Here is an 8,403-nt window from a genome sequence, read left to right as displayed (position 1 = left end):
TGTACAAAGACAGAAAAAAAACGTTGCTATAAGCCTATTATTTTTAAATGTTTTATTTTTTTAATATTTTTACTTTATTTTCATTGTTGACACTATTACAGATGTCCCCATTCCCTCTGCCTTTGCCCACCTTTATCCAGCCCAAGCCCCCACTTCCCTCTGGCCATCACCACACCATTGTCTGTGTCATGTATATATGTTATTTGGCTTATTCCTCCCTCCTCCTTCCCATCTGACAGTTGTCAGTCTGTTCTATGCATCCATGCCTCTGTTTCTATTTAGTTCATCAGTTTATTTTCTTCATTAGGTTCTACATGTAAGTGAGATCATGTGGTACTTGTCTTCTCTGACTGGCTTATTTTACTTAATAATATCCAGGTTCACCTATGCTGTTGCAAATGGTAATATTTCCTTGTTTTTTACAGCCATGTAGTATTATTCCACTGTGTAAATGTACCACAGATTTTTTATCCACTCATCTACTGATGGACACCTGGGCTGTTCCCAGATCTTGACTGTTATAGATAACGCTGCTAAGAACATGGGGGCGCATATATTCTTTCTAATTGGTGTTTTGGGATTCTTGAGGATATTCCCAGAAGTGGGATTGCAGGGTCCAAAGGCACTTCTATTTTTAATTTTTTTGAGAAAATTCCACACTGTTTTCCATAGTGGCTGCATCAGTCTGCATTCCCACCACCAGTGCACTAGGACTAGGGGTCCTTTTTCTCCACATCCTCGCCAGCACTTATTTGTTGATTTATTGATGGTAGCCATTCTGTCAGGTGTGAGTTGATATCTCATTTTTGTTTGAATTTGCATCTCTCTAATGATTAGTGACATTGGCATAAGCCTGATTTTTTTTAATGTATTCTTCTTCTGTATTATAAACGTAATTAAAATTTTTGTCACTCAACAAAAATAGAATTCTGTCTTTACCAAAACCAAGACCTCAGAGGGTGAACCCCAATGTAAACTAATAAATGGCAATACATGTTAAATGATATTATAGTGAATCCAATTTTTGCTGTGGAAGCAGAAGGATCAGTTTTTCTAAAAAGTAACAGGAAACTAGGGAGGACATGGCAGCAGTGGTTAGAGAGTTAATTTTTAAAAGGCTTCATAATATTTAAAACATGAGCCTTGCCCCTTTCAAGTAGATAAGCTAATAGAGTCACTATATGCCTGAGAGATGCTTGTACCAAAGCCAACAGCCACGCCCTCTCTTTTCTTTTGTTTTGGGATTAGCTCAGAAGCAATCCCTTATATGTGAAGCTTTTTCTCTCTCCATTGAAATAAAAAAGGAGGAAGAGCGCAGAGCTTGTTTCTTAGATTTAGAAGTTTTTCGCAAGGATTTCATCTCCATGCTGTTGCTGAACCAGGCTAGAAGGTAGCGGAAAGAAGAGGCTCTTGCAAGGTAAATGTTTGAATAAATCGAATTTGGAGCCATTCTTTCATCAAATGTCTATTCTTTCTTGCAACTATTTTTAAAGAAATCTCTATATTTAGATAGATTTAAAACTCTGGATGAGTATAGATTCAATAAATTAACTTTTGTCTAAATGATCCGGAAAATGTAACAAATACATAATTATTAACATGAGAACAAAGGTGAATTTATATGATGAAGTCCTCACTGAAGTATTTTGTCCAAAATGTGTTTGTTAGTCTGATTGTTTACTCCTTGATTCCCTATAAGTTGTAAAAGATAGCCAAAGTTTTTCCTATTTGCACTGATTGGTTAAAATGATATTGACCTTCACAATTAGAGTATTCTATCCCACGAATTATCTTTTATAATAATGCACTAAAATTACTTGGGCACTGTGTTTATCTTATTAGGTAAGCTATCATTTTAGTTAATGTCAATAATATTAAAATAAAACACAAATTATTTTTATGTTAATGTAACATAGGACAATTTTGCACCTTCATTGCAGGGAGTAGCAAGACAAAATGAAGATCCCAGTTCTGACTATGACCATCTTGAATTTTGTGGCTTACTTCCTGGTAAGTTTCAGTATTTGGGGTAACAGTATCTTTATTGAACTAAAAATTAGATGGAGGGAAAGAATAGATTCCAGTCATCAGCTTATGTTTAATGCAAGAAAGAATATTTTGCTAAGCAAACATCATTGTATATTTGAAATTCTATTTTCTATTTATAAATTTCCTTCTTTTAAAATTAATCATATGCATAATGAAGTAAAGATAACAGAAGTTATAATGCATGATAGTATAGGATTTGAATGGGGCTTCTCTATACTTTTTATATTGTAAGAAATTCCTTACTGAATGCTTACTTTGGGATACCTGGATTTACAGTATATTTACGGAGAGTACTTAATCTTAACATACTAGCTGTTCCTTTTTACATTGATAGTGTGTATTTATAACTTGATTAACTTAACAACCAATGGATAAAGAGACCTTCAGAATGCTTATTTGATCAATTTAACACAGTAACTATTAATTTCAAGTTTTTAATGTAATATAATTTGCAAGGGGAACATCACAAAAATGTTGTACTTCTTTCCCTTTAGTATGATGGAGTTAGGAAATAGTCAGACAAATCAGCATCTGTGTGCCAATCCACCTTTGTCCTTGTCAGACAGCCAATAACAAGTCAACTCTTTTCCATCCTAAGAACAAAATAAATATCTGCACCTACAGACAATTTAAATAGCTACTCTGGGGTTATTGATAGAGTAACAAGGCTCTCTGGATCTCCTTTAAAGAGAAATTGCTCAGAGACTCTTCAAGCTAACATATATAACGTTAGCTAATATGGGATTATGTACCAAGTAATCCTTCAGCTAATCAGACTTCAGCTAGCATTGCTTATGCTCAGGGTACAGTATACAATTCTACTCTGGCAAAGGTTCCAAAGAGCAATGCTTCACCTTCATCTGCTGCTATGCAGGATACTTCTTCTGTCAGTACCACAATTTCCAGATTTGCAACCAACTCCAGAATGACACAGAACAGAATAACTGTTTCTGGAGATAATTGCATCTCAACACCTGTATCCATGACCACCCACCAGTATAAGTCTGATTCCACTGCAATTCCCCCCTTACAGAGAGACTCCAGAGCAAATCAGAGTATTGAACCCTTCTTCCCGTCCACTGGAAGATCTAAACCATTCTTTGCCTCTAAATCTGCTGCATACATCCAAAGTGCTAAGAATGAGTTCCCTACAGATGAGGGTACCATTGCCATATCAAATACAAACAACCCCCTTGGAACTTACACCACTACTTGTGAGGAAGAAGCAGAACCAGAAAGTATATCATTTATTGACACCTCAACGCTTATGAAAAAAGGTGATATAGAAAAAACTGATGCCACAGATATCCTAGAAAATTATACAACTCTGCTTGATGTTCCCGACATGGAAGACAAAGACATAATTAAAACTGATACTACTTACCTGGAAAGATATGGAAAAACTGCAAGCAACATTCCTGGTTTTCTACAGAGAGACAATTCTATTGTGATTGGTGCTATAGACATAAAAAATCATGAAAGAACTGCAGTTAATACTAAAGCACCTAACATTTCCTCTGCCAAAAATATGAATGACTTTGAAACTATTCCTATTCTGAATACTTATAACAAGGCTGATTCCAAATCTATCATGATTGCCACTAACGTCAATGAAGCTATTTCCAATACCAACCCCATTAATACTATTTCCTATATCAATACCATAAATCCTGTTCTTAATTATAGAATGTATAAGGAAAGCAATAATTTTATTAATAACCCCGATGATACCAAAACAATGTTAGCTATAGCTAAAAATATGCATGAGGGGGATTTAATAATCTTCAAAACAAATGGCATAAGTTCTACAAAGCCTTATGCTAAGTCTAACCCCACAGAGCCAATGACAAACACCAATATTAACTTTAAAATAACTTGGCCTTCAAAGAATGGTACAATAACAGAGGGCAGACAAACTGTTCAGATAGAAAACATCACAACACCTAACAATAACAATATTGTTGAAGCAACTGGATTTAAAGTAGATGATTCAATAACTAAATACCATTCTAATACTCCTGTCAATGCATATCTCAAAACTAACAAGAACAATTTTAAGTCTATGAACACTGATGAAATTGAGTTTGTTATTCCTGTGGTCCAAAAAATTGCAAATATGGACCAAGATGATGAAGTTGTAGAAGAAGTCATCTTCATTCACCCAGACACTTCCACAACAGAAGTTAGAAGAAAAGTTCTCTCTCCTAACTCTGATGCAGATTATGCCCAAACATCGGGAAAGAAAATCATCCTTCTTTCTGACATCCCTAATATGTCCAATCCCTTATTCAAATATGAAGTAAAGCCCTTTGCAATGGACAGCACAAACCTCATGGACAACAGAGGTGACCGTAGGACCCATAACATAGTTACTACCAATGAAGCCAAAGCCAAAATGGATATTGAAAGAACCCCTGTGTTTAAAACAGCCAATTTCCAGAGCAATGTCACCCCTATGGTTTCCATCAATCACCCTGGAACTGCTGAGTCTATTGACTTTAGTGAAGACAGTGTAGCTGACATGATCTCAGCTTCAAAGTTCGGTATCACCCCTTCAGGTAAATCTACTGACTCCTTGGATAAAGCCATTAGTCTCTCTACTAATAACAACCATGCTGGTGGTAGTGCTAGTCCAAACCCTAAAACAGACTTTCCTATGCACAAAGGATATGCTCTTCTATCAGGAGCAGAATCACCTGTCCTAACGCCTAATGCTAGAAATGATCAAGCTCAAAACTTCCTGCTCATTAAAGATGATTCCTTGACTGGTGCTTGGATTTCAGATCCTGTGGCTGAAAATCTTCATCTCTTTAACGATGGTATTATAAAAAAATGGAAAATCAATAAAGCATCAGTAGATCCTTTGAACCTTCCACTGGAGTCTACTTTCCTTCCTGCTGATTTCACTTCTCCCAATGATTTATACACTGTCATTGCCAGTACAAGTAAGCAAGCTACAAATACAATTGACAGCTCTGATCTGAAGATTGATAAGGCCATGATGCCAGAAGGAAGGCCCACTGTAACCATTAGTTCCCTGTCTGCAAGGACAGCTGGTATTCTTCCACCAAGAAAAAGATTTGGAAGTCTGATAGACAAAGAAATGGCTAATGAAGAGGAATTGACTCCCTATGTGGAAGTAAAATCTGTAGTGGAAGATGATGCTGTTTTTCAGGTAAAAGAAGGCCTTCCACCGGCACATAATTTCAAGTATTTTGAATCAGGAAACAGTGGCTTTGAGAGAAATGGATCTGTTGTTACCACAAAGTCTCTTTCCCAATTAAATAGTATTACACCTATTGCTGAAGAAACAATAAGTGAGAGAGACGACTTTAGCTCTTTTGGGGAAGAAATTGTTGATGTTCTATATGATGTCACTAAACCTGAAAATGACAAAATACATTTTAATACAATGGCTACCAAAACAAAAGTTAATGGTTTGGGTGAAAGTGCAACTGTAAAACAGAATGTGGAAGCAGCAAAGGGCACTAAATTTCTTACACCTAGCAATTCTATCCTCCAAACTGGGACAATGGATCACCGTACCCTTCCTAATTTGTACTACAATATAATAACTGATAATCCACTTACTATCACCAAAGAGAATCAAAATATTGCTCTGAGCATGATAAAACATAAACTATCACTCTCCACAATGGACAATGCACACCTTATTGATGATAGTGATGACTATCAAACCTCTGCTACTGTCACTTCAAGCAATGGTAAGAGGCTGACCAGCACAGACAAATTGGCTGGGACTGAAATAAATATCCCTCTTGGCATTACCACAGTACCTGATGATATTTCCTCTGTAGATAAAAACAGTGAAGTTATAACAGACTTGGCATCAATAGTTGCCACCTCACCAATAAAGAAAGGCATTCTGATCATGAATAAAGTTAATACCTTTAACAATAAACCTAATAAACTAGGAGATGAATTTACCATTTCCAGAGAAGATCCCAATGTGTCTAGAGGTGATAGCAGTCAATTAACAGCTGATTCCTCAATCTTTATGAAGTCTATTGCCCCTCCTCAAGCAACAAACCCTGTGAAAAAGACCTCTTTGGCAGATATTATAATACCAAAAATTTTTCATAGTACGTCTACCCCAGCAACTTTGAGTGTAGCTGTCACCACTGCTTCTAAAGGAGATGTTGATAATACATTTTATATCCCAAGATATGAATCTGAAAACTCTTTCAAGGAAGATATAACATTGAACTATGTAGCAGATCCCCCAGAAGACATAGACATTATGGCAGAGGAAGAAAATATACTTAAAGAAGAAAATGTGAGGCATCATAATTATATTATACCTATTGCAGGTGATAATGTTCCTAATGGCAACAACTTGGCAGCTAAACATTATTTTCTTAACTCTGATGTATATAACTCTATCAGGTTCAAAGGAGCAACCCAAACCACAGCCAACAAACTTGAATTTGAGAATCCTGCAACATCCTATATGGCTGAAGTCTCAAAACCTCTACTTGGGAAATTTAATCCTGAGTTTCAAGAAACATTGATTATTAGGAACAGTAATAGTGGTGCTGAACAGGATGCCTTCTTTGGTAGGGATATTCTTTATCCAGTGGTGAAAGAAAATGTCCCAAAAGGATATACCTTTCCCCCTAAAAAAAGATCTACCTTTACAACATCAGATTTTAGGATTCCTATGAAAGATCATTTAAACCCCACTCTGGAAAACACTGTGTTATTAGGTAAAGGAACTTCCAGAAAAAAGTATGCATTCTATATTGATGACCAAACTGATCCTGGAACAGAGAAAGATAAAATTGCTACAGGTAGCATAACAAATTCTCATACAAGCATTATACCTGTGACCTTGTCCACACCTGTCTCTTCTGAAGACATAAATGTGGAAAATTACTACCAAGTATCTGAAATAGGTACTCCTCTATCACTGAGATATGCAGATACATTGAGAGATTATTCCTTTATTCATATACCGGTGACAACTATGGCAAAGGAAAATAATCTAGATGCTATGGACCTAATCATCATTGAACCTGATAAAAGTGATTCTGAATATATTTCAAATAAGCACACCATTGAACTAGAGAGGGAAGAAAATAATTCTATTAAAAAATCTATTCAATTTGTACATGGACCCAATAGATTTGTATCTCATATACCCTTTTCCAAAGGTAAGACCTCAAAAAGTCTTCTGTATAGAATAGCTCACCCTGAGTTTAAAACTGAAGAAAATTACCAAAATTTTATTCTCAAAGAAGAAAATGCTGACTCTGATATCTTTGACACTTCTTTCAAAGATTACATAAAAAACTTCAACACTCAGCATCTGGAAACTATGGTGCCTTCTCTAACTGATGAAGATGAGGCTTTTTCCTCTGAGTTTAAAGATAAATCATCTGCAGGAAAGGGCATGCTAAGTGAAGAGGATGTCCTCATTCTCCCTGAAGTTTTTGATTTGGGAAATAAAAAAATGAAGTATTTCTTTGCACCATACAGAAAAACAATTACCAAGGGAAAGAGCAGAACTTTTAACACTGTCCCCAGTGACGATGCTGTGATTTCCATCCCCATAAAAAGTCAAGGTTATTCTTACAGGAAAGGCATTTCATTTAATGTTCATAACACAGCTGCCCTTGAGTTGGCAGATTCCATCACATCAGAAAAATCAAAAGCCAATGAAAACAAAATGGACTTCTCTGAAGTAATGCCTTCAGAGAATTACATTAACCCCTTGGCTCAGGACATTGCCTCCCAAGTTGAGAATATCTCTTATGTTGGTGAAGTCACTAAGGGTATAATAAAAGCAGCTTCAATAGCTTCTCTAAATCCTGATAATGCCAACAAAATGCCAACAAATGCCACCACTGTTTCACATAGTGCCTCTGCCTTTGACTCAAAGAAGAGCAATGAAAATGGTGAATCAATCATATCTGCAGTAGATGGTTTCCTGTACATAAAATTAAAATCTTTATTCATTCCCAATCAGAATAGACTGAGAACTAAAATTGCTCTTAGTGAAAATGATGATTCTTTAGCTGACAAATTAGTGGCACTACAGGTATCAGAGCCATTGGGTGAAGACTCTATTATTATTGACCAAAATAGGGAAGTTAACAGTTTGCAAAGTGACCCTCAGCTCTTCTCTATGATCTCCTCTGTTTCTCTGGAAGATCCTACTACTTTTTCAGAGAATCCTATAAATATAGTCACTGATATAGCTACCACTGAAAATGTGAGCATTAATGATAAAACTGACACTATGGCCTTTGCACCTGATATAGCCCTTCAACCTATAATCCACAATAAAGGGCAGATAAATCAAACTTCTGACCTTGCTATAAGTCACCATGT

The sequence above is a fragment of the Eptesicus fuscus genome, chromosome 2, assembly GCF_027574615.1.
Source record: "Eptesicus fuscus isolate TK198812 chromosome 2, DD_ASM_mEF_20220401, whole genome shotgun sequence".
In the NCBI taxonomy this organism is placed as follows: domain Eukaryota; kingdom Metazoa; phylum Chordata; class Mammalia; order Chiroptera; family Vespertilionidae; genus Eptesicus; species Eptesicus fuscus.
Note: the sequence above shows the minus strand (reverse complement) of the source record.